General features: G+C 38.7%; 2 long non-coding RNA genes across 5 annotated transcripts in view; one reads left to right on the top strand and one right to left on the bottom strand.

Annotated features, from left to right (window-relative positions):
* Window positions 1-9,999, top strand: part of LOC102167557 (uncharacterized) — a 289,014-nt gene extending 279,015 nt beyond the window's left edge. Inside the window, exon 11 of the long non-coding RNA XR_014843731.1 lies at window positions 8,104-9,999. This is a non-coding gene — a long non-coding RNA (uncharacterized LOC102167557). The remainder of the gene's footprint in view (window positions 1-8,103) is intronic.
* Window positions 1-25,674, bottom strand: part of LOC110260285 (uncharacterized) — a 493,307-nt gene that overhangs the window by 219,234 nt on the left and 248,399 nt on the right. Inside the window, exons 5-6 of one of the 4 annotated variants that reach the window (XR_014843743.1) lie at window positions 22,248-22,357; window positions 18,965-20,184 (exon numbers count right to left, since the gene is read on the bottom strand). The exons of the other annotated variants lie outside the window; for them this stretch is intronic. This is a non-coding gene — a long non-coding RNA (uncharacterized LOC110260285). Of the gene's footprint in view, window positions 1-18,964; window positions 20,185-22,247; window positions 22,358-25,674 lie in introns of those variants that run through there. 4 annotated transcript variants of the gene reach the window in all.

Below are 25,674 nucleotides of genomic sequence, written 5' to 3'. Positions count from 1 at the left end.
TATTTTCTTTTCCTCTCCCTTTCCAATCTGTCATTCATATATGAAAAGGAGAGCATTTTCAGAGTTGTCAGTGGTTGGAAAATATACCACCTTGTCTGCAAGAGTTATTCTTCATATAGTTCACATCATTGAGAGATGACTGGAGGAAGTTATAACTGAGCAAGCTATGATATAACAGTTCAGGCTATAAACACTAAAGAAGGAACCACATGAACTCAACAGTAATGATATAAGAAATACTACAAATATATCAGAAAAACATTGATATGAGAGCAGCAGAAGTAGAGTGTTTCTAAAATAAGATGCTTAATCAAATGTATGGAGTTTTTTAAGTTACAAATACAGAGTTGATAAAAATTGCGAAGGGAAGGACATTCCAGAGGAAAAGAAAAAGTGAAAACTATCAAATGTCTTGTCACCCAAAAAGGAATAAAAGATCAGTTTGTCAGTGTGTAAGTATTATTAGTTGAGGAACACTTCCTAACTTTTCGAGATATGATGGAAGTAAAGTAAACTGCCTTTCCTTAGATTGGGTAATTTGACCACTCCTGAAATCCATATACACCCATGACACCAGACTCCAGTCAAGATTATATTCCATTTAAAGTTATTATAAAATATTGGCTGTATTCCCAGTGCTGTACATTACATCCCTGTATCTTATTTTATACCTCATAGTTTGTACCTAAGAAAGAGTTTTAGTATAACTAAAATCTATGTTATGTGTTGATAATTCAAATAAGCTATAGTTTAATTAAAATTTTCATTTAAGATAAAATTTTAATACTGAATTTTTACTTTTATGCCTGAAATAATAATCATATCTGTCTGTATAAAATATTTAATTATATAAGTAACTTCTAACATGCAAATGGAATTGTCACCATTATTTCATGAATTAAAGAATAACCAAATATTGGAGAAAAAAAAAAAAAAAACTACAAATGTCTCCATCCCCAGAGTTTCCTTGAGCCTCTTGGTCATTCACCCCTATCTGCAACCCCTCCCAAGCAGTCCTGTACTTCCTTTCTGTCACTACAGTTAGTTTACTTTTGCTAGGATGTTATACAAACAGAATCACACGGTATGTTCTTTCTTTTACATCTTACTCCTTTCACTCAGTAAAGGAGGTTCATCCATATTATGTGCATATCAACAGTCTGTCTCTTTTTGTTACTAAGTGGTATTCTATCTATGCCACAGTTTATCCTTTCACTCTCATTGTTCTTTCTTCTCTTCTTTCTTTCTCTCTCTTTCACTCTTTCTTTCTTTCTTCTTCCTTTGTTTCTTTCCTTTTTTCCCTTTCTTCCTCTCTCCCTCCCTCTCTCTCTTTCTTTCCTTTTTAGGACCACACCCACAGCATATGGAAGTCCTTGAGCTAGAGGTCAAATCGGATCTGCAGCTACCAGCCTACACCACAGCCCAAGCAACACCATATCTGAGCCGCATCTGCAACTTACACCACAGCTCATGGCAACACCAGATCCTTAACCCACTGAGTGTAGCCAGGGATCGAACCTGTGTCCTCATGGATACTAGTTGGGTTCATTATCACGAACTCCTACACCCATGTTTTCTTCTAAGAGTTTTAGCTCTTGCATTAAAACCTTTGACCCATTTTGAGTTAATTACTCCAAAAGCCAAGTAGAATTAAAGCAAAAAAAAAAAAAAAAATGAGATAAATAGTCATTGAAAATATTTTAAAAGTTAAAAAAGACATAACAACATTGAAAGTTTTTGGACAAAATCTATGGCAATTAAATGCATTTTTAAAAGGTTAAAACTGCACAGATAGATTTATAGAAATGTAATTATATTGATAAATTTAATGTGTAAAATTATTCTGTGCCATCAAAGGAAAATACGAATATAGAGGTTACAAACATAATATATAACAAGGCAAAATTAATATATTAATACTCAATTTTATAAGTTAGGGAAACATTACTTTCCTATATTCAACTATATAAAAATACTTATAATATTGATTTGTGTTTTACCCCCAAACCATTATAAAAGCAGAACTTCCATATCATACTTTTTGAAATAATTCAACAAAATAAACACTACAAATTTTCAATATCCTTAAAAGGTTTAACCATCTTTTAAATAAAGTTAAAAAAGAAATGAAACAAAATCACAAAATAAGAAAGTTCACAGGGATGAGTTGGGATGAGTTAAAACTGCCTATAGAGGTAAATTCATACTTTTAAATCCTTTTACTGGCCACAAGTAAGTAAATTTAAAGCCTACTAAACATTTAAGCAAAGAACAAAACAAAATCTCTAAGAAAAAATGTCAAAAGTAATTAGAAAACAAATTAAAGAATGAAATTATTATTATCAAACTATTTGTTTAAAACCCAGAACTAATAAATTATATGAGCCTCTGTTAAATATAAACAGAAAAAAACCCCAAATTTTAAAAAGCTACACATAAGTAACTGCATGGAATATCAAAAATAAAAAAAAAAAAAAAAACAGATGCAAACTATTGCCTTTGGAATGGATTAGCAATGAGATCCTGCTGTGTAGCACTGGGAACTAATGTCTAGTCACTTATGATGGAGTGTGATAATGTGAGAAAATAGAATGTGTACATGTATGTGTAACTGGGTCACCATGCTGTACAGTATTAAAAAAGATTGTACAAGGTAAATAATTAAAAAAATTAAATTAAATTTAAAAAATTATTACATGGGAATATACAACTGTATGCTGGTAATATTGAAAACTTCTAGAAAATATACAACTTTCCCACATAAGTAACTTAAATTGAAACAAAACACACAAAACAGGTAATACGAAGAATTAAGAAAGTCACCAATAAGTGGCCTTCATAAAATGGCTCCTGTCTATAATGTTTGGACTACCAAATTTCTTTAAACCTTAAAGAAAGAGATAATTCTCATTTAGCAAAAAAGATGAGAAATGGTATAATTTATTATATAAAGTAAACAAATTCTGATTCTAATATATGATTAACACATACTGTACTTTCTTTACCTGAGGAATTAGGTTTCATAAAAAACAACCACCATGCAGTTGAAGAATTCAATGCGGAAAAAAAAAAAAAAAAAAAAAAAAAAAAAAGTAAATCAGAGGGAATAAGACCTACACTGAGCAAATCTATGACTCTCCTTATAAATATTTCTGGAAGTTTTAATGCTTAAATAATAAAGATAGTGCAGCCAAGATATCAAGCATAACTTACAATTAAAAAGTGGCAGAGTTGGGATCTGAACCCAAGAAGTCTGAATCTATACACTTAATCAGAGCTCAGAAAACCTTTTCTGTGAAGAATCAGAAAAGTAAATATTTTAGGTTTTGTGGGCCATATGGTCTCTTATACAACCACTCAGCTATGCACTTGTAGGATAAGACAGCCATAGATAAAACAAATAAATGCGTGTGGCTCTTTTCCAGTAAAACTTTATTAAACAAAACCAGGCTATGGGACTGATTTAGTCCACAGGCTGTACAGTTTGCCAGACATTGCTTTTAATGACTGCACCACCTCATATTGATGGAAGAAGCAAAGAAGAAGAAATCATAGACCTAACTATATTCTAAGAAACTTACAGAAGTGAGGATTGGAATATTCATTGAAATCCCAGAGAGAGATCTTAGTTCATTCAATAGAATAGGTCAGGAGGCAGAATTAAGAAGTGGAGTTTTAAAAATTGATCTGAAAGAAGATATTGTGATGAATAATTATTTTAGTTGCACACCATTCTTCCACATTCATACACAGGACATAGGAAACAAGAGTGCCAGACTCTAAATAAATAGGACAAAGCCAATATTACCAGATTCATGTAATATTGCTTATTATGTGATGAAAGTGTGAAAATGACATTCAGTGTAGCAATATGCTGTAACTGTGCCTATAATATGCATGTGAGAAGCAACTGAAAGGAAATACACAAAAGTGAATCTAATAGGCTCTTGGATAAGGCTTGTATCTCTCCATTTGAGAATCGTCACTCAGCAACTGCTTCAGATGTGCTTTATTGGGGGGAAATGCTATAGAAATACCAATCCTGAGCTGCTGCTCCTTTCTTTAGTGTAGAGTTGGAATTTCCATGGTGTTACTCCCGTTGGCAGTCCTGAGTGCACAGTTTCATGTCTTCCTTTTAGCAGCACAAATAGGGACAGTCAACTTTTTTACCCCAATAAGCGTAATCAGAACCAGAATCTGTAATTAGGTTTACCAATAAGGACCCCATACCTCTGTGGCCTTGTATTTTTAAAACCATCCTTTTAATTTCAAATACAAATCCTTCTGCTCCAGCTCAATGGACCATGTGTTTGCATCACTATCATATGACAGGTGCAGTGAATGGATTCTGGGAGGAAGGAAAAGATGAAGAAACAAGGTCTGTCCACGAAGACTTTTTGATGTCACAGGGTGAGGAAGAACGGCCAAATAACTGTCAAACGAGGTTGAATCATATTTAAAAGAGGAAGAGATCGGTTTGGAAAGGCTTTGGGAAAAGCAGTGTCATTTAGCCTTGCCCAGCAGACAGGATGTGGGCAAAGATGTGGAAGGATAGGATTTCTAAGAGAGAGAGACCTGAGCAAAGACACAGAAATACAGAGACAGCAAGGCTTCAATCACCTTGGAAAGTTAATGTGATTTTTCTTTTTATTGACCAAAGGCAATGATAGATTATTTTCTATCAAAATCCCAAAACACCCATTTGAACTTTTAATTTAGTCACTTTTAAATAAACTTCACTTTGAGCTCCAAACTGAATACATTTCTCAATGCCACCCTGAATGGAGTCATACCGATTCCATCTGTGGTATTTCTAGAGACAAATGAAGAAATATTTAGATTAAAATTTCAACTCCTGATCCTTATTCTTTCATTCCAATGACATCCACAATTTCAAATCATATGTTTCCTGAATGCACTGGGTTATGGGACTGCAGACCTAACAATCCTTGCTTAGAAAGTAGACTGTGAACATCTCTCAGAATCTGAAAAACACAAAGAGCGTCTCAGAGCTGGGGTCCTTGGGGATGTGGGATGATGAGAGACATGCAGACTTGAGCAGAAAATCTGTTGTCACATTTCCCACACTTCAATGGCTAATAAAAACTTGGTAATGATGGCAGAAGTCTTTTCTGGAAATACTTACGACTTTGGTAATGACCCATACTGGGGAGATAAATCCAGTATGTAGCCACGCTTAAGTAAAAGAAATTCTTATTACCTCATTTGTCTACTAATAAGTGTGTCTTTAGAGGCTCCTTTAAATATTACTGATGTGGAGACTGATAAAGGAAGACTGTTATTACCTGAAAACACTGAGTAAGTTACCTTCACTACAGCACATCCACTGGAGTTTTCTCAGTTTGTATGAAAAGTGGAGTCAAGGTCCAGAAAAGTCTTTTCATCATTAAGAAGAAGAAAAACCATGTCCTTGATAATTTTTTTAAAATCCCATATTATTCAGAGTTCCCGTTGGTGGTGCAGCAGGTTAAGGATCTGGCCTTGTCACTGCTGTGGTTCCGGCTGCAGCTGTGGCACGAGTTTGATCCCTGGCCCCGGAACTTCTAGATACCACAGGTATGGTAAAAAAAAAAAAAAAAATCTCCATTATTCAATGAATTTAGCTGCCTCCCTTTGTGTGGTTATGATGTCAGCTTCAAAAGCTAACTGGAAACAATTCATGTCTATCCTAGCCTTTTCTTTGACTTTGAAGGGTAACCCACCATAACTTAGAATTTATTTGTTATTTATCACATATTTACTAAATTCTAATATGTCATGCAGCATGCTGGACATCAGGGACTCAGCTGGAAACAATTCAAACAAAAGTCTTCACATTGTTTTTATCCCAGCACTGCCAGGATGACTACAGTATCCTCATTCTGAACTGTCAACTCAGCATCCTTTCATCTTCTCTATTCTATCTGGTGTTAGCACAAAGCCTTGGAAGTGGATACTTGCCAAATATTTACCATGTAGAATTTCAACTTCACACTTCCTATTATAGTTGACTCTATCCTAGTCTTCATCCTATACTGGTAACTGAGGAAAAACAATGGGGCAGAGAAGATTTACTTTTCCACTAGGACACACAGCTAGACTTCATTTCCCAGCCTCCCTTGCAGTTCTGACCACATGACTAACTTTTACCCAATAGAAGTGGCTCACTAGAAAAAAAGTGCCACCTCCAAGCCTGGTCATCCACTCCTCCATAAGAGATTTTCTGTGCTGTTGGGTATTGATACCTACAAAGTCATCAAACATCAGCAGAGTCCTTGTCAAATGAGGTCATAAAAGTTCTGTGTGGGCTAGAGTTCCTCTACTCACCTGGATCCATCTTGGACTCTATAGAAAGGAGAAATAAACTTCTCTTACATGCATGCCATTGGTTACTTTTGATCTACTTCTGTTGCAAGCTTATCCAAATGAACCAGTGTCTCTGCATCTGTACAGAGAAAACCTGAGGATGCTAAGTAACAGATCAGAACATGGGAAAAAGAAGTCTCCTCCCTTTTGAGTCATAAACCACCACTCTCTACAAGTCAATAGATGATTACTTTTGTTATAAAACATCAAACATCACAAAACTACAGGTTTTATGCTCATTTAAAAATGTTTACAGTCAAGTAAGTGATAGCAAAAGTGAATCATCCTCAAAGAATTTTTTTTTTTCTGTATTTAGGAATTCAAAGCAGGGAGAAAATTAAATACAGTTAACTTTTCTGAACAGCCATAGGCTCACTGTTGAGATTGAAGTTTGTCTAGCTCTTCACCTTCCACTAATGTACCTCAAAAGACTGGGAAGATGTCTTTCAAAATCCCTTTCCTTCTGTATTCAAAATATAATTAAATACATTTTGATAAAAGTAAAAATAAAGCTGACATTATCTCGTTCTCTCTTTCGCACACACACATACACAGACACCAAACATACATTATAGCCCTATGCTAGCTCACCAATAAATTACACATTACTCTCTAAATAGAGAAAAACATTCATTTCGGAAAAGACTGCATATTTTGTCTATCACTTTGTGCTTTCATAGTAAGTGGATATGGTTTAGCTAGAATACTTGGACCAGAAAATAAATGACTCCTGCTCATCTTGTGGGTGCCAACTACGTTCAAGCATGAGAGGTTGCTGGCCCGCGGTGCCAACATACAGCACCTTCGTAGGGAGGCCAAGGCCCTCATGCTCCAGCAGTACCAGACGGCACTCCGATGAGGCGGGCTGCTTCTGGCAGGTGGCAGCACAGGAGGTAGTAAGTGAAGGCAGCTCAGCATAAACAGTTCCAGTGAAATACAAGAATAATATTCTGGCGTCCCCAACTCACTTTCTCTCATTCATGACTCACAATAAACACAGATTCTGATGGGCAAATGGCTAACCCACCCCAAAGAAATGAAGATGCGTCTCCAACCTCTCAGGGCAACTCTATGCTGATCTGGAAACCTTTCCCCCTCAAGTTAAGCAAAGTTTGAAGAGATATGGCTCTGTCCTCATTGACCTTGGAAATATGTCCCAGGTTGTTGGCCATTCTGGTCATCTTTTCTTGACCAGCTGCTGTCTTCATATCAAGGGGGATTTGGAACATTCCATGGGTCAGAAGAAGGTAACATGTTCCGGGCCATTTCTAATCCATGAAAAGCCCCAGGTGTGTAAGACTGAATTGGCCAACAAGAGAGAAAGAGAAGCGTAGAAGCAGAGACAAAGACAGTCTTTGACCCAGGGAACAAAATCATAAACTAATATTCTAACATCCATAGACAACTACTAAATTAAACAGGTAATACCTCTAAGAATTGAGACTTTTTTTATAGGGTTGGAAAGTGTAATTTCAGTATTTTACTTTTAGAAGTTGGAGATGAAAATTTATAGAGGCTCTTTTCACATTTAAAATATATCTTGTTGAACCTTGGTGTTGGGTAAAAGAGAACTTGTTATACTACACTCTCTAATTTTGTATAGGTTTGAAAATCCCATGAAAATTATAAAAATGTTAAAAAGATGAAGCATAACTAAATAAATAGCACCCAGACTAACAAGGATTTCTCATTCATTTACCATGTTTTTAATTCTGTATCTTTTGTTTCATTTTTCAGAACTTTCCCTATTTCTACTGATAAAATCACCAAGAGGTTATCGTGTCCAGCAACAGCGAAATCCCTTGTAAAGGAGAGGAAACAAAATTTGAAGAAAGAAATGTAAAGTTTCCAAGGGTGACAATTCATGGAATTTAGGAATTGCTGGGACTGAGTTGTTTCATTTAAAGCTCCAATATTTGTTAAGATTTTGCCACCTTCATCTCTGCGACAGACTATATGATGCAGAGATGTGCACTGAAACCAATTACGTGGAATGGAAAATTCTGCCTTTGAAGTTGGTCTAGTCACTGCAAAATGTACCAAGTCTGTTCAAGTGCGTGGGCTTCCAGAGCATAAGTAGCACAAACATCAGAGGTTTTTTAAACCTGTTCTATCTAGTTTAATAGGTCAGAACTTAAAGTTTGATTAAATTTTGCAATCCCCTGTTACCTGATTTCTGTTCAGCCTAGACTAATTACTTTCAGGACCTTGCTAATTGGGATGACTGGCAAAGACAATTTGTCATGTGGCTCATTTTTCTTAATATTTTTCAATATTTAGTGCTCAATGTTTATAAAGTTATAGTAAATTAGATTAGTATTCACAAATGTCAACATGCAGTTCCCACAATTTAGCATTTCAAGGTCATTGTTGACCCTCTAATCTTCGATAGACCATCTGAGATTACGGTACTAAACTCCATATGTAATTATAACTTGGCCACAGAAAAGTTTTTCTCCATGGGGATTCCAGGTAAATTGTTCTTTCTTGGCATTCTTTTTGCCCATGAAATGAGGAGAACTGAAGTAATTCTTCTTTTAAATTGAGATGCCCCTTGAGGTGGCAACATCTTAACAATGTGGGCATAGCAATCAGTGGAGAAAAATGACCAATAAGAGATGTTAGTCTGAAAAGTTTGGAAAACATATTTTTATACAAGCCTACAACTGAAATCAGATCCCAAACTTCCCACGCGGTACCAGCTACATGTCCCTCAAGTCAAGGGGGATGGTGTGACCATCCGTCACTCTTAAACATCACAGTGTCCTAGGGCTCCAGAACGTGAGACCCAAAGCCTAAATCTGTTGGGATATTTATGCTACCTGCTCAATGATAGTCCTCCTGGAAAAGCAGGTAATTGATAAGTGAATGAACCAGTGAGGATACTCACAAACCTCAAACATGGATTTAATAAAACCAAATGACTTCTGAGGCTTTGCTTTCTGCCTGGTAATTTACATCCAGGATCTCATTTAATCCTAACACTACTGTAATACTACTTGCCCAAAGAGTCTAGTTCAGGCTAAATCGTTAGGTGGAAGTTTGTGAATGTGGCTGTGCACCTATTTTTGCTCTCTATTGCGTTCAGCCTTGAACACTCGGAGGCAGGCAGTATACAGGCTCTGGTTCCTGGAGCCTGTATTCCACTGTGGGGGCCTGGGGCAGTGGGGTGTGTGCAGATTACAAAGCAACATTGATGGAAGTACACGGTGAGAAGTCCCTGGATAATGAGGTGTTCAAATTGCTTTGTGAATAGTGGGAGGCATTCTGCGTGGGGTTTTAGGGGTAGTAGAAAGATCTGGAAGGCTTCACAGAAGGTGACGGTTAAGTTGGACTTTAGAAGACTGAAAAGGAATTTATCAACAGAAAAGATGGGGTAGCATGGGTCATTTTAGGGAGATGTTCAACAACATTTTGTGTGTCAGAAGTGAGGGGACTTCTGCCCTTACTCAGGGTGGTTGGCATCAGAATTGCATTGCAATGATCAAGCTGAGAAATAAATAGGAGATGATTATCATATATAAGACATTTTACTCCATGAGGGAAACTGTAGAAAATAAAGATGCCATTTTCAAGGTAGCTAAAATCAGAAGAACTAAGAAGCATAATATTGATAAAATCTTTTAACTTTAACCTGGAGTCAGTCGCTTGCTCATCTTTGTTCATATTCATTTGTGTGGTTCATTGTCTAAGCAGTGCCCGTTGAAAGCCATGCAGGCATTTGCAGGCACTCCAGGTTTATAAGTAGCTAAACCATCAAATAAATGTGACTTCATCCAGACAGAAATACCAAGCCCACAAGATGTATTTGTCTGCCTTCTCTCAGCTTAATGCCTAACTTGTTAAAAATTGTGCAGCAAGATGCTAGATGTTAAAGACACTCCTTGGTTATATCATAAATGATTTTATTCAATCAACCATTCGACATATATGTATTGCCCATCTACCATGTGTCCAGCAAAGGACAAGCGAGAGTGAAAAGAATGCAACACTTGGCCACAGAAGTTTCCTGAAGCTGTGTTTGCTAGCTCTGAGACCTTCAGCAAAGCATTTGCCCTTTCCATAAGATGAGGAGATTCTGTAAGATAAGGAGATCACATTATTGGGATTATCAAAGTCCTGTCCCATTCTAAATGCTACTGATTCCTTGAGTCAGCCTGCATTTCCTGGGAGACTGAAGCCTAAGCCCCTGTACTTCCCTGTGTGTTTGCCAACTCTCCTGTGAGTCTTCCCTCTTCTCCTTCTCAGCCCCCCCTTCTCGTCCATAAATCTGCATACGAAAGGACCAGACAGCTGTAGCTCTCAACAGCTTTGGTTTTCCTCACCGCCTGTGTCATCCTGCTTGCTGAAGCTGCTTTTTAAAGGGGCTAAGCCTCCTTTAAACAATTCTAAATATTTTTGAAGTTCTGAACCAGAACATAACGAGCTTACAAAGAGATAAAACAGTAGAGTTTTTCTGCAGGTGGTTAAACTAACTAGAGGACTTCTCTGTGGGAGCCGTTCTATGATGCAGGCTGATCACAGACGGACCAGAGCGACACTGGAGGAGGTAGGATGATGTTAGGCAGTAAGAGAGGCTGGGGAGGATGGAGCATCATGAAAGGAAGTGGGAGAAAGGGAAAGAAGCCCACCTTAAGAGAGGACATTCTGCAGGCAACCCGCTCTGCTAGATGTGCTATTTATATCTATTTAAATGTCCCTACACATCCAAAAAAGAGTTCATAGTTGTTGTAAGGAACTGAAAGGACATCACTGCCAGAACAGCAGAGGCTACTGCGGGTCTTGCTAAACATAAGTCGAAGGTAAAGAAATAGACATCCACACAGACACATCCTGCCATTCCCTATTATAATTATTTTCCTGCTAGCCTTCCTCCCACAGCCGATCTTAAATTACATCACTGATTTAGAGATTAATGAGTTGTTCTGCGGCAGCTCAGGTAAGCACACAGCACCAGACCTTTTTTTTTTTTTTTTTTTTTTTTTTAATACCAAGAGAATAAACACAGCAAACTATGGCAGTATGGTAACTTTATATGAGATTTCCATTTCAAAGCCTAAAAACTCATGGTCCAAGAATGAGCAATGTCTCTGACATGACCTTGAGAAGCCAAAGCCAAAGACTCATCCCTGCAACTTTTATACCTCTGCTCCCCTCCAGCTGCTGTAAATAATAAGCATTTTCCTTTGCAATGGTAAAATCAAAACACCTCCAAACACTGGCACTTTAAACTTTTGACTCCAATATATTGTGATGTCTGACCCCTTGTTGATATCCGATTTTCACTTTTTTTTAGTCTTTTGGGTTTCATTTTATTATAATTCTCAATGACCTACTTCCTAAAAGAGCAAGGCCATGGCTGAAAAAATGGTATCCTTGGTTAAGAAAAGAAAACGCTGCAGAACTTTATCAAAGGCATAATACTTAGAGCTTTTAAGACAGATCCAATTCAGACTCTGTTCACAGGAAAATAAAAAACGTAGTTAGTCACGTCTGTGCTTCACTTGTATGATAACAGATATTTTAGAATTTAGATTCATGTAAGTTACAGGCTTCATGCTTGCTGTCATCATTTCATTAATCAACATTCCATGGAAAAAACCTCTGGGACAGTAGAAAAAGTATAATCCTTGGAATCTAGAGGACTGGATTTTAGTCCCAGCTCATCTACTTGCTTTTGGAATGGATTAGCAATGAGATCCTACTGTGTAGCACTGAGAACTGTGTCTAGTCACTTATGATGGAGCATGATAATGGGAGAAAAAAAGAATGTATATGTGTATGTGTAATTGGGTCACCATGCTGTACAGTAGAAAAAAAATTGTATTGGGGAAATAACAATAAAAACATTTAAAAAATAAATAAAAATAAAAGTCGTATAGCACTGGGCAAATGAATTGACCTATAGGGCCCTCAGCTTTCCTTATCTGTTAAAAAAGAAGGTGGAGAAGGAAAGGGAAAAAAAGAAAGAACAGGAAGGAAAAAATGAGACAAGGAAGCAAGGGAGGGAGAAAAGTAGACAGGAATTCAGAATACCTACATCATAGGATGGAAGTGAGAGTTACATAATATGTTTGAAAGCAGTATATATGAAGCAAAATGTTACATAAATACAGCATGGTTTGTAAAAATGATACTTTAAATACTGCTACAGTCCTCTGCAAATTAAAAAATATATATATCCAAGAAATAAGCTATGCTTTCTAGAATACTTAACAACAGCATCACCTTAAGATAAACTGAAGAATCTGCACCCCAGGACAAGTGCTATTTGCTCTTGTTGAGTGGCAGTGTAGATCTGGCTTTCTAGGACATGCAGCTCAAACCCTCCAAAGAATGTGTCTTTTTTCATTAGCACCTTTCACAGATTCCAGACTTCTAGCTTTGACTTTCCACCGGCTCTGTTTTTCCCTGCAGCCTGAAGCCCTACCCAGGTTAGAATGCTAGCCATCAGCCTATACACACAGGACAGTCCTGTTGACAACAGCCCCTGAACTGAAATAGTCCGTGGAGGAAGGGGGGGTAGTAGGGACCATCTCACTGCACAATAGGGCTGTTAGTTCTGGTTTGGTGTGCGGTAAAGAGACTACAAGTCAGGACATGAAGTCTTGCAATAAAGAGGAACTAATGGAGGTAATTAGGAAAGAACACCTGTCGGTGAGAAATTGCAACCTCTATGTTGGCCATACCCAGCCATCAGTCCCAATTGTTCTTCACAACAATGGAGAGCCTCTGGACTGTGAATGCGAGCAATGATGGACGGCAATAAAATCCGCAAATGAGTTTTCACATTGTCTAATAAAATTCTATGACTTTGTCAATCTGTGTTGACACAGACCTACACAGGACTGGATGATAAAAGGTTGTAATGGGAAACTAATTGTCTCCTTGGGTTTACATGTTTGTCTTTTATTTCTATGGTTCTAGATACAAATTCTGGCTTTCTTATAGGTGACCGTGAGGATGGGGGTCAATTCTTGAGTCCCTAGCACTCAAATATCCTCTTGTCCAAACACTTCAAACCAAATTAGATGGGCAGCAAAATAAAAGGCCCAACATATAGATCTGAATTTAGGGGTATGTGGGATCAGGACTGACTCTGATATGGCTCAGAACTGTATATTTTAGGTAAACCTATAAAAAAAAAAAAAAGGTAGATACAGTCATGTTAAGTTGTAGATTAGAGATGGCTTTATACCCGTTCTAAAGATGCCACAGTGAAAAAGAATGAGTATTTTATGGTCTAAAATCAGGTTCAGAAGATAGCATTTTAAAAGTGTAGTCCAATTCATGTGTAACTTGGAAGGCATAACCTGGAAAAGGGAAAAGGGGAATGAAATTGGAAATCCACAAAAGAAAATGGTTTTTAATTCATGTTGACTGGATTTTTCATGCTCAGAACAAAACACAGGTGAAACTAACAAAATAATTGTGGAGGGGAAGGTGGGAGGGAGGGGGGAAGGAAATCAGTTTCTATATATGAACACAAATTCTATGTGATTTTAAAAAAATGCTTACTACTCCACTCCCATTTGCTAGAACAGGGACAGCATATAACAAATGTTTAATAAATATTTCTTGGATAAACAAAAACTCAGAAGTCCCTGTCGTGGCTCAGCAGTTAATGAACCCGACTAGCAGACTAGCATCCATGAGGACGCTGGTTCAATCCCTGGCTTCACTCAGTGGGTTGAGGATCCGGCATTGCTGTGAGCTGTGGTGTAGATTGCAGACACAGCTCAGATCCTGCATTGCTGTGGCTATGGTGTAAACCGGCAGCTGTAGCTCCTATTAGATCACTAGACTGGGAACCTCCATATGCCTCAGGTATGGCCCTAAAAAGACAAAAAGACAGAAAAACAAAACAAAACAAAAACCAAAAACACAGCCTATCAAAATTTGTCTTATTGATTAGATAAGATGTTCACCTAAGTTATTATTTTTAAGGCAGCTTCAAAAGATAGAATTGACAACTCAATCATTTTTCCATTGAAAATCCCTCGAGCACAGACACACAGATACAGCACAACTGCCTGGTCATTTTCTACAGTAAAGGTGACAGAGAGAACATTATCTATTGGAATGATCACCCAGGAATCCTGCTTGCTAGGTTTGTATATATTATACCTTACATGGAAAGTTCTTTCTTGATCTTTGCACCATTTCTCTGAGATAGTAACTAAGGGTTAATTATGTTTGCTTCTTCCCTGTCTTGTAAAGAGTTACGGAATTAAAACTAGTAGCAGATTTTGGATTGTTGGAAGTAGAGTAACATAATAAATATTTTCAAGATAAAAAGTGAAAAATCAAGAGAAAAAAATCACACTCTAGAACATGATGGCATCTGAGAATCAGATTTTGCACGGCCTTAAACCTCATTAGCATCAGTTTTCCAAGCATTTCAGCCAATGGAACCATAGTTCACAAACAAATATAAATCAAGTGTGGAAGCCAAAATTACTTCCAATCTTATATTCTCCTCCTGTGCCAAAATGTATTCAAAATCCAAGTATAAATTTGTGGGATGGTTAAGTCTTTCTTGACTACACAGGCCCCAGGTTCTTGAGAAAATTAAATATGTTGTAGAACAGAAGAATATTTGGTGTAGGATTTTCACAAAAGATTTTTTTTAAAAACATTTGACAATTAAGATAAAAAACGTATGACAAATTATCTTAACTAAAAATAAATGCGATAATACTACATCAAGACATGAATGCATGTGCTATATAATATACAATTTGCATTGTGGTTGGAATTTATAAAAGTGAAAATTTGGGAAATTTACACACAGACTCTCATTAAGGGAGGTTAAGTGATGACAGGTTCTTGGAAAGAAAGAACTGGCAGAGGTTCTCAACCCAGCCCCCTCTCAGATTATAAAAGACAATGTGTTGTCCCCTGAATCAAAGAAGAAAAGTCAATCTTTTGACTTCAATCAGAGCACACAGACAAATCCCTCAGTGCTTCTGAGGATCTCTATTCATGCATACCTTTCCAATTTCAGATAAGCACTAAACTATGCAGAAGGAGAAATATGCATTCAATATACATGTTGGCCTAGAAGACAGTTGCTATATGGAGTGCTTACAGAAGACAGGTCAGGAATGTGACGTGGTCAACCTGGTCATGGTGGGGGCTGACCCAGACTGAAATTGCCCAGAGTGTAAACCCAACAGGACTTGCCTGGCCTCGACTGTTTGGCAGCCCTGCTTTTGAATGCAGTACTCAAAGAGGAGATTACTCTTTGTTGCTACCCAAAGAGATTCCAAAAGGAAGATATATATTCACACCAGCTGGAAGAGCATCTCCTTGAGGAGGAGAGAGTTCTTCCTCCCCATGCATGATTCTTCTCTCTACCTGCAAGGCAACCAGTGCTTTCCATGAAGGCTCTAAAACTTCCTGTCATCCCACATAAGAATGGAGTTCACGAGCCTTTGTCTTCTCTGACACCTCAAAAAGTTCTTTGGCCCCACGCTTCTCTGTCTCAATATAGCTCTGATCATGTCTCTTATGTAAAAACCACAAGAGTACTTGGCATTCTTCTAGGATCCATACACCTTAACACACCCGGGCTTTTGCCCAGGCTGTACCTTCTGCCTATGACACCCTCTCAACCTCATGAGAGCTTACATGGCCTCTCTTCCTGAGGTCTTCATCGACACACATTTCCTCTCCTGCCCAGGCTCAGCAAGGCCTCCTCAACCCAAGTGCCTAGAGAACTTTGCCTCTATCTCTAGTCTATTAGAATTCTATTTGATTTCAGTAATTTATTTATGTGTTTAAATAACAGTTCTATTCACTAGCTTTCTATGACTTCAGACAAATTACTTCTCTTGGTCTCAGTTTTCTGCTCTCTAAAATTAGGAGATGGAACAGCTACAGTTATATGTTGATGCACTATTCTTGGCACTGGTTTATTTTAATTCATTATGGCACACCTGAGGCATAGGGAAGTTTCAAGGCTAGGGGTCAAATCAGAGCTGCTGCTGCAGGCCTACAGCACAGCCATGGTAACACCAGATCCGAGCCGCATCTGTGAACTATGCCACAATTTGCAGCAACACCGGATCCTTAACCCACTGAGCAAGGCCAGGGATCAAACCCACATCCTCATGGAAACTATGTTGGGTTCTTAACCCCCTGAGCCACAGTGGGAACTCCCTGGTCCTCTTTTAGACTTCAAGAATACAGTGGTGAACAATACCAGAGTTTTGTCCCCTTCTCCTTAAGTCCCACTAGAAGGGACAGGAAATGTAAACACATAATAAGTCTATGAAACAAAAACTAATTTCAGATGCTATTGGGGAGTACCATGATAAAAATAAAATAAGGTGATACTGTAGATAGTGATGAGGGGAGGGAGGATGTTCTAGTCAAGGTTGAAGGGGAGGGCCTCTCTGAGGAAGGGAAACCTCAGTTGAGAACACAACTGGGCATGGAGGCACACTTTGTATCTACATTTCTCTTTTTTTGTTTGTTTGTTTGTCTTTTCGTCTTTTTGCCATTTCTTGGGCCACTTCCACGGCATATGGAGGTTCCCAAGCTAAGGGTCGAATCGGAGCTGTAGCCACTGGCCTACGCCAGAGCCACAGCAACGTGGGATCCGAGCCACGTCTGCAACCTACACCACAGCTCACAGCAACGCCGGATTGTTAACCCACTAAGCAAGGGCAGGGATCAAACCCGCAACCTCATGGTTCCTAGTTGGATTTGTTAACCACTGCGCCACAATGGGAACTCCTGTATCTACATTTCAAGTGGAAAGAATAGCAAAGATGCAAAAGTGGGGATGCTCTAGATTCCTCCTTGATTGGATGAAGGAGGTAGTAGTGACTGGGACCACACAAACAAGGAGATGAGGAAAGACAGGGTCAGAGACACGGGCAGGCAGTGGATCCCAGGGCCCGGCAGGAGTCTGAGTGGTATTCTATTGCAACAGGAAAACATCAGAGCATTTTAAGCAGTTGATAGTTTGCTTTATTTTTATTTATTTATTATTAGGGCCGCACTCAAGGGATACGGAAGTTCCCAGGTCAGGCATCAAATCAGAGCTGTAGTTCCTGACCTATACCACAGCCACAGCAACACCAGATCCAAGCCAGATCTGTGACCTACACCACAGCTCATGGCAAAACTGGATCCTTAACCCACTGAGTAGGGCCAGGGATTGAACCCAGATCATCATGGATACTAGTTGGGTTTGTTACCACTGAGCCACAAAGGGAATTTCTGCTTTATACTTTAGAATGCTCAATGAGGTAGCTATTTCAGGGAGAGATTTTGGGGGGTGGGTAGAAGCTGGAAAACCATTTAGGAAGATATTTCTACAGGACAGGTGAGCAAGCAAATTTTGGGCAGTGTTGTGGCAGCGAAATGAAAAAAGTCAGGATCTATCTTGGAGGTAGAATCAAAATGAATCACCAGGACAATAGATGGAGAGAGTGAAGGAAATAAATTAATCAAAACTAATTGCTCAAGCACTAAGCCAGACAAACACTGAGGTGAGGAAGGCTTGGGCAATGGAGTGCATTTGACTGTGGAGGTTTCAGCTTTAAGACTGAAGTACCATCAGACATCTGAATGGGGATATGAAGAGGGCAGTGGATTCAATCCACTTCTGTGAGTCTACAGCTCATGGGAAGAGGAGCATCTGGGAGTTGCCTCTTGAGTCTGTCTCTGCTTAAGAACCATCAGAATGTTGATAGAAAAAGCCATGGAGTTGAATGACTTTGCCTAGAAAAAGAGTGAATATAGAGAAAATAAAAGCACTGAAGAGAAAATACTAAAGCTTGCCAATATGCAGATCTGGGAGAAAAGCACCAGCAAAAGATGCAAAGGAAATAAAAAGGGAGTTTGGTGGAAGAGAGCAGGCATGTGTTGTGTCCCAGCTCTCAATCAGAGTATGTTCCAGAAAGAGAGCCAACATCTGCTGCTGAATGAAAAAGAGAGTATGGAACACGGTCTTTGGCAAGAGGGAGGTCATTGTTTTGTGGTTGTGGTGGTGGTGGGGGGGAGAAGTGTCATTTCTGAAGGTGCTGAGTGCCCAGGTGATGGTCACGGTCATAAAATGAAGGTGATTTAAGCTCTCTTGATGGTATAATTTCCTCCATCAACTTTGAGCTCTCCTGGCCCAGGCCGGGAGGGATGGACCATTGAGTTTAATCAGGATATAGGCTTACCTGGCAGAAAGAATGAGTTATTTTAAGATTCTCCTGATCTCTAAAGGGTCATGAAATAAAGACAAAACTTTTATTTTATTTGAGTCTACATTTTTTTCCCCAGAATTCTCCAAAATAAGATTATTTATGGTGGCATGCAAAAACTTGACAAGGAAGCAATGGGGAGAAGGATCTTTAGCCATCTTGCATGTTATTTAAATCACAAGTATTGGACTAGGAATATGTATTAATCCAAAACAAATGTCATGGTTTATTCTTCCAAAATGTTTCACTTATTTTTTTTTTCCATCCTTTCCTTTTCCAATTTTAATGTTGGGAAGTTGAAAAGAATGGACTGTGGTAAGCTGGATGCCCCCCTGTCTAGTGTAGCCAAGAGACAACCAAGGTCAAAGTCAGAGTTGCCATTAAAAAAAAAATTTAATGAGACAAAAGCAAGGAATTTCTTTATTAATATAAGTTATTTATCTCAGTGAATACTTCAAAGATTAACTATTCCCCCAAACTCTGACATCTTATAGAAGGCAGCATTTGTCTTTTTTTGTTTCATTTTAGGAAAATCTAAAATTAAAACCTACTTTAAATTCTAAAAATAAGTGGTTTAACTCCTGAAAATTTATTCAATCACATTTTAAACTCCAACATACATATTTCTAGACTTGTAAACATATTTGCATTCTTTTAAATTTAAACAGAAATAGATTTGTTAAAATCCGGTTCTCCGAAATAGTCAGGAGAGTATCATCTGGCTTGATTTTTATAAATTACATGTAAGGTTTTTAATAAAATGCTATGGAATACATGCTACTTGGGAGCAAGAATTAAGGATTTAACTCTACTTCTTGTGGAACATGAATTTTTCCACCATATCCACTCAGTGGACAGAAATAAGTGGTTGTCATTCTCAGTATGAAGCAATGTTTAACTCTTGCTAAATTCATTTTGTCATGATAAAGAAAACTAACTTGAATTCCAAACATTACAAGTGACAAAACATTTTACAGAGCATGCATTTTGTATGTAGACCGCACCTGAAGTACTCGGCTTTAATCTAAATGAAAATGCCAAAGTGAAGTCAGAAGGTATTTACTGTTGCTTCTTCCTTGACATTTCTTAACAGGACACAGCAAGCTGGTGGAAAAGGGAAGGCTGGACAGACAGGTCCCCTGATTTGTGCAGTCAGTGAACCCCCAGCATCCCTTACACAGAGGCCGTACCGGCAGCACCTAAACCACATCAACGCCTGCATTTCCACCGTGCCTTCTAGTTTACTGAGTACTTTTCATATTGGGTTGGTTTCTTTTTAATGAGAGGGAAAGTTTTATGGAGGATTTTATTCCCTTAGAAGGCAGGAGACTTTTGGCAAGATTTTGAATCTTTCCTCTGTGGCCAATTAGTGACAATTCCACTTTTGCAAGACAGCCGTCTCCCTGTCCAATTTGACAAGGCAAAGCAAGAAGACTGGCACAGAATCCGATGCCAACAGTAGTTCAAAAATCTCACCACCATCAAAATAGGAATTCAGATGCAAAATTTCAAGACTTTCTTAGCTTGCCCTGGCCGCCAGAGAGGCTGAACTCCAACCAGAGTCATCTTCTGAAAGAAGCAGGTTCAGGGCAGTGTAACTGGAGTAACGTTTCTGCAAAGGAAGTTCGGTGACACATTTCTGATGAAGCCAAAATTGCATAATTGTACGATCACATGCATGCCAAAAGGTTTGTTTCAGCCTTGTCGATAGCAGGCAAAATATTAGAAGCCAGGGTATTAATCAATAGCTAGTTGGTTAACTAAACTATGGCACAGTTGTTAACTGGAGTACTAGGTAGCCAATAATTAAAATACAAAATGGAATGGTATCTAGGGTTGGGTGGGATAGATCAGAGAGTATAAGGCTTGGTAGATGATGATAATGCAGAATTGGGGTGTTTTCTCTGTGTGACTTAGAAAGCCACTGGAGATTTTTGAGTATGGGAGAGACAGGCTTTGACTTGCATCTTCAAGAGATTGCTCTGACGTGGTGCTGAAAGAAAGGACGGCAGGACTGTGGGAGGAAGTGATGAGAATGTGCTAGGGAGGGTTGGTGATGGCTCCGAGCAGGTGCTTCCAGCCTCGGGGGTGGGAAAAGGTGCTCCAGGGCTCTGAATAGCGAAGGTGAAGAAAGCAGGCTACATTGGATACTGGGTGTGAGAGAAAGTGAAGAGCCAAGGAGGACCCTTGGCTTTTATTACATAGGCGTGTGTATGCATGAGGAGACCAAAGCACAAGAGCACGCCACCCCCAAAATAATAGGGTTGTTGCTGAGCAATTGCTTTACAGATCTTTATTTTCATCTTTATACTTTTGTTTGGGATTATGCAAGGAACATGTGTTACTTCGATGATTTAAAAGCTATTTAAAAAAATAAACGAATGCCAGTGAGAATGAGAAACAATTTGCCCTGGTACGGTTTTTTTTGGTTGGCCATCTCTCGCTGCAGGACAAAGAGACCTCCCAGAACAGCAACAGCTCTGGAGTAGGAAGCCACAGCTGTCTCCTGACCTGCCCAGTTAGGATTCCTAGTAAGGTGCATCGCCTTCTCTGGATCTTTTCTAACTGAAGGAAAGAATTCACGAGAGCCTCCCACAGAATGAGCCTGAAGATTAACTGCACGGAATCAGCACACCTGCCCATAAGTAAACCTCCATCTGTGTCGTGAGAGGAGTCACCCTTGTTCTCATTAACCCCTGTGGTTATTAGCATATTTAAATCTATCTACTTCTCAAAATTTGTATTTTCTGTTTATATTTTCATAGGCCTTATGGCATACATACCTTTTTTTTTTTTGGTAAGCCACTTGAATCCTTTTTTAAACATGTGGGATAAAATAAATACATGCACAAACACTTGGATGTGTTTTCTCCTCCCTCTCTCCCTCCCCATTCCAGGTAGATCTGTTTTATTTATGTCTTATTCAAAATCATGCAACTTCCTCTCTGAATGCCTCCCTCCTTTCTGTGCATTTGTCAGAAGTCATGAGGAGACCATGCAATGAGAAAAAGATTCATGCAAAGGTCTGTGTGCAGCACCTGAGCTATTTGGAGAAGAGGTGCAAACAAATGGAATATAGAAATGGAATATACAGTGAGCGTGAGGAGCTATGTGTGACCTGGGGCTGGTACTTGCTCAGCAGACACACACCACAGAGGGCAGGGGTGTCCCTCTGCATGTGAATCTCTTCATTCGGCAGTGGAGATGACTAAAACCCCATTGTGACCCCTGAATTGTGACACAAAGAACAGCAGGATGAACAAAATTGCTTTCTTGGATGTGGCAGGTCTTCCAGCATTTATAGAAAGACTTCTGATATCTTGTATACAACCAGATCCCTCCTATTTCTTCAAAGCACCCTTCTCCGAAGCAGACATACTGTTCACTTTTTATCCTTCAACACGTGCATGCCTGGAACCCAACATATAGGTGGTGATTCCAAGCCATGCCTCTCCCTGGCACCTTAGGATGGGGACTTTTGAGTTTCTAGCTCATCTCGTGGCAATTATTCCAACACTTGGAAGTTAGGCACGCAGTCTGTGCATGTACTAAGCATGTGGCTTTCTGCATATGTCTGCACATCATTTTTCAGGAAACTCTATTTCACACTACACCAGCTTGATGAGTAGCTGTTGTTCACACCCACTGAGAAATAACTCCATGTGAGAATAATACCTTTACAACTTTGAAGTGTCCTCAGACAGACTTCTCATCTCCAGGCCATCAACCTGCTGTGAACTCTCATCTTGACTTTTCACACTTACAGGCAATAGTCATGCAACATACTGTCAAACAATATGAAGGTTGGATGAAACGTCAAGGAGTGCAAAATTAAATTGGAGCCTAAACATCTTTCTAGTTCTGTGTAATTTCTAATAATTAAAAAAAAAATCCATCACACATGCAAGGATATTCATACTTGGTTGTCAACTGAAAATTTCTGGTCTGTGTCTCTGAAGCATGTTTACATTTCCGATCCTCACCGACCTCCTTTTGTTGAAGACTGGTGTAAGAACTCAACATCTGAGGTTCCTGTCCTCAAGGCACTTTTTACTTAGGTCTTCCTTAAAGGAAGGATTTCTGGCCAAAAATCTTAATCTTGACTTTAAGTCACAATTAATAGAAAACTGAAGCAACTGAAAGCTTGGTGCGGGCATGGCTTCAATGAACTGAATTTTCTCTTTGAGAATTATTATAATTTCACCAATCCTGGTTATTAGAAATCCAGCAAAATGTAGGCATTCAAAAAAATATTTGTTATAGGAATAAATAAGATAACCAACTCTTTCAGTTATTCCACAAATTAATTGTTGAACCCCTGAGATGTGCTGGACCAGGATGTACTCCAGATCTAAAGGTGAGTTTAACGTGGGTCTAGACCAAAAAGAAACTCACTCATGCTCAGTAGAAGAGCTGACATGTTAATTTTACTTTTCTTAATTCAGCAGGAACATTTCTAAGCAAGGACTGAAACACACACATCAAACTTGTCCTTAATTTCTAGTTAACAAGAAAATTCAGTTAAGTGGAAACCAGCTCACTCTTACTGCTTAATTCTTTCAGTTAATGCCCAACCATCTCAATATCTAGAATTCCATTCAACACAACAGAAGTACTAAGTGATGACCACAGACTTGGCACCATGCTAGGCACTGGGGATGCCAGGACGAGAGGATGCAGGGCTGGGAGGGAGAAGGAGAGTCCACCGGGACAGAAAAGAGGGCCAGGACACGTTACCTGCAATTCTGAGTAACAGAAGAATATACATGACTTGGGAACTGACTGTGGAGGTTAGAGAAAGCGAGAGAGCAAAGGGGAGTGTGTCAAGCAGTCTTTTTTCCACATGGGAATGCAAATTTCAAAGGCCTGAATGGGTCCTAACCCAGGACATCTTCTAGAAGTCATTCTTAAAATTTCCGGAATCCTCCCCCAAAATAAGCATTCCCTGGTGGCCTAGTGGTTAAGAACTTGGTGTTGTCACTGCTGTGGTGTGGGTTCACCCTGGCCAGGGAACTTCTGTGTGCAATAGGAACAGCCAAAAAAAAAAAAACCTAGATCAGCTGGTTTCCTCTTGATTCTCTTCTCTCCTAAAAGGCCAGTACAGGGAAAATCTGAGAAATCAAATCTTCCGAGATGTTTTATTCCATTTGGTCCAGAGTTATCATGACTATACATTTTTACTTCCTGAATTTAAAAAATGCTTTTGATGCAAATCATAGTTTCGACCTGAAACTAAAAGAACTGTGTGTCCATAAAAATGCTAATAATCCATCCATTTATAGGTACATATGAAACATAAGTATATATGTTTATATAAAGGATATATAAGCATATATTATACACACATACACAGATAACATGAATACCCTTGACTACATATTTGCTTATGTTTACTATAAAACATTTAAATAATTATAAATGCCAAGTATTAATGAGAATAGTTTCACTTCTAATTTAGAATTTGTACAGCAAGTTCAAGATAGGACATATGGAAACATATGAGCCTTGGGAAATTTGTGGTCAACGAATGAATATAATATGCCTCATAGCACAACCACTGTAAGACTAGCTTCTAGAAAATTTTTCTTTTAAATTTCTCGGAAGGAGTAGAAGATATTTTTCTCCAACTTAGCTTGGGAAAATGCTTTGAAGTACTTTATGATACATGAATAGACATCTGTCTATAGCAAAATGAAACTGCAGTCGCCATCATTTATGAGTTTACAAAAGCCACGTAAGATCATGGAAACCAAATTTCCCGTGAAAAAGGAAGACGATTAAATTTCATGACAGTCAAAATTTTGAGAGTGTGTGAAATAGTCAGGATCTAGGTTACAGTGTTGAAAAGTCTTATAGAAACCCAGCATGGGAACTGTTTTATCTGTGAGAGATTTTTAAATGAACTCTGAACAACAGAATGGAAAGTGCGCCAGAAACCATGATGCCATTTGCCCATAGCTTCTCTGCTAGTACGGCTAGCCTCAAGAACAGCCAGCCAGCCAAGTAAGTGGCAGGTGTCTAAGACATCTCTAGCAACTAGCTAATAAACTCTTTGGACCAAGTTCACCAGCAGTTACATCCTCTAATAAGAAAATACAACATAAAAATAGAAACTCTCCAGTTAGCAATAACAGAAGACATAAATTGTTTCAGGAAGGTGATTCTGCTAAACAGAGTCTCCTCTGGCACTTAGGTCTGTTGACCACAAAGACATGAAGAAAATAATTTTGAGATAAATCGTCTTAAAATCATCAGTGCTCCCTATGGATCCCTCTGTGGTAGAAGTAAATCATGATTTTTTTCCTCAAAGGAGACATAAAGATTTCCAGTGGAAAGTTCTTCAGAACTCAGAGGGGGTCAGGTAGAAATAAAGCTAGTTGGGGTTTCTGAATTGTTGATCTACAATTGATGGTTGTGATGAAGTTTTTTTGCAACAGAATACGAAGTAAGCCTGGCCACACCTTCAAAGTTATAACCATGACCACATGATTTTGATGAAACAGATTATTCTTTGGATTGATATATGCTTTCCAGGCTTTCCGTCTCTGTGGCTTCCTGAACGCTAATTATCTGCATCTTCAGCACCAGGCACATTTCAGGTTTCACAGGAATAAAAGAGATTTAGAGCTTTTTTTCAGATTAAAAAGATGTTAATCTGAATCCTTCTTCTACAAGGAAGGAGATGCTGTCTAAATCCTAAAATGGGAACCACCTAGAGGTGGCCTTGTGTGCCTAGCAGTTCCAGAGAATGCTCACCAAGAGCCTGGTCCAGCCTGAACGGCTCACTGCTGTACCCCACATCCCACACCCAGAAAGGGAAGTTTCTCAGTAAACATCTATTAGCTTAAAATTTCCACATTCTTTTACAAAATTGTTTAAAATGAAATTGTGATCAATCTTTGTTAAAAGCTAAAGAGGGCACCAATAGTTTAGAAAACAAGACATTTCTTCTCCCTCTCCAATCTGCCATTCATCTTTGCCTGCACTTCCCTTTATTCTTTCTTATTGATTTAAAAACCTGTTCCTATGTTACAAGAGTATAAATGAATGGAATCACAATGTTAAACCTTGCTCCTGGTAAATGATTCTTGTACTTGTGGGG

Source organism: Sus scrofa, chromosome 4 (assembly GCF_054392235.1).
Source record: "Sus scrofa isolate SSC_HxYL_T2T_F1_AM1 chromosome 4, Sscrofa_HxYL_maternal_Yorkshire_Landrace_v2.0, whole genome shotgun sequence".
NCBI lineage: Eukaryota > Metazoa > Chordata > Mammalia > Artiodactyla > Suidae > Sus > Sus scrofa.
This window is presented reverse-complemented; position numbering and strand designations above follow the sequence as displayed.